Raw genomic sequence first — 1,982 nt, forward strand, 5'->3', positions numbered from 1 at the left:
TCAGCTCTCTGTTAGGATGGGTCTGAGTTAGGCTACCATGGGCCTGTGCAAGTCTGGGTCTGGGTTTGGGTCTAGGCCTAAATCGGAGTCTGTCTGGTTGGCCATCTACAAATATAGTTGAGATTCTTGTTATCAAGAAGTTGGTCAAGAGGGGGGGATCTCCTATTACCAATATACATGACATGTATGACATTCATTAGGTTCTTCAATGTTTAAAAATAAAATCAAAATCAACGTACAAACTATCTCAAATATATCCAGTTACAACCGTGGAAATCCTGGATAAGAGTAAGATAGGCTACCATCACTTTAATCGATGCTGATTTTTATCAGTGGACTTGGTAGTATGGTCTATAAATTGCCTATGTTTCAAAATTCTATGGGGAACTAACTCATGGCTAGAAGCCAAATCTTTCAGGTTAGTTAAATTGGGACGAGGAGATTGCGAAATAGAGGTCGTTCTCAGTGGGGTGTATCTTTGGGTATCCATCGTGGGATGAGCTTTAGAGAATGATAACATTTATGGCGTGTTGCTCATCTCCAAATAGTCAGCTCACATTACCAGTAGCTCACCCTTTAATAGCTTCTGACAGACGGTCCGTCACTGTGCGAGCTGAACGGACAGGATAGCTAGCTAATAGCCAGTCTTACTTAAGCGGGCACAAAGACGCCTGTTGATTCGACTTCCTGAAAGGCGTTTTACAAGACATCTTTGTGGAGAGGCAATGACCTGTTGAGATGCTGTGATCCTTGCTGACTAACTGACATCAATACACATCCGTCTGTGCTGATTTTACCCCGGGCTATGGCTTGTGTTATAGCGTTCTGTGTGGATGACATGAAACACAAGTGGAGTATTGTGAATGCGAACAACTATCGCTGGCAACAGCCGCTGCATTACGGTAAGTATCACTGTCATGAAGCACCATCAAAGGCGCTGTGAACCCCGTCGTGATGGCCTTTAGTCATTTGACTGCCCACGTCAATAAGGTTTTTAGTTTAACTAGAGGGAGGTTTGAATGACTAACTTCCCCTGTCTTATACAATGAAGAAAGGTATGACGGCAAGGTGGGCAAGTGCTGTGTGTCACCTGGTATGTCAGTTAATTATTAGAAAATACCCTCTTGGCAAGCCCGAAATAAAGCATAGGCCTAATTTTGAAATCATTGACTTTCTCTCACACACACTAGAACTGGCGTGTGCTTATTTCAACACACAAAGATTGAAAACGACCAATTAGTTCGCTATTCAATGTTGCCTTTAGTAGTTATCGTTAACTAGTCTACATCCATAGACCAGTCACCAGGCCCTTTGTGCGGACCTGAACCCATGAGGCGCATTACGCATCAGCGGGATGCGTTGGATAACCGTGGATGCGAGGTAATAATCTGATTGAACTATCAAAAGGGTTTTATTGTACCGATATAAACCCTATGTGGTCCATGTGTCCATCAGCCAATCACATTGAGTTTGGAAATACGTGAAATAAGCAATGAGACCTCATCACACAACGAGCCACTAAGGGGTATGGAGTCAAAGGTTATGTGCCTGGTTGAATTAAATGGAATGGTGTTGGTTGGGCATACAGATTTGGTAGAAGACCATGACCAAGACTAACGTCCATCTGACCTCACACCTGATGCTCATCAGCAGCTAATCACATCAATAACACGCCTATCTGCTCATCACTGTAGGCTATAGCATACACCTGAGCCAAGTCAATAAGGGACATTAAATACAATCATGCTCGACCTGTCACTTCTGGGTTTCTACTTTTGCACCCCAACGGTTGCCGCTTAATTGTCTTCGTTTGCCAGCAGCTCTTCCTGCCATCGAGGCACCTCCGGGATCTGCCCAGTTCTGGGAAGCCTGGCTGAGCTTCCACAATGAGTCTTCTGCAGTCTGTCTTTTAATTCACTTTGTCATTGTTATTGCTTCAAGTGAAACTACTAAATAATGTTCTGCAATTTACTCTGAACTCG

The sequence above is a fragment of the Hypomesus transpacificus genome, chromosome 13 (assembly GCF_021917145.1).
Source record: "Hypomesus transpacificus isolate Combined female chromosome 13, fHypTra1, whole genome shotgun sequence".
In the NCBI taxonomy this organism is placed as follows: domain Eukaryota; kingdom Metazoa; phylum Chordata; class Actinopteri; order Osmeriformes; family Osmeridae; genus Hypomesus; species Hypomesus transpacificus.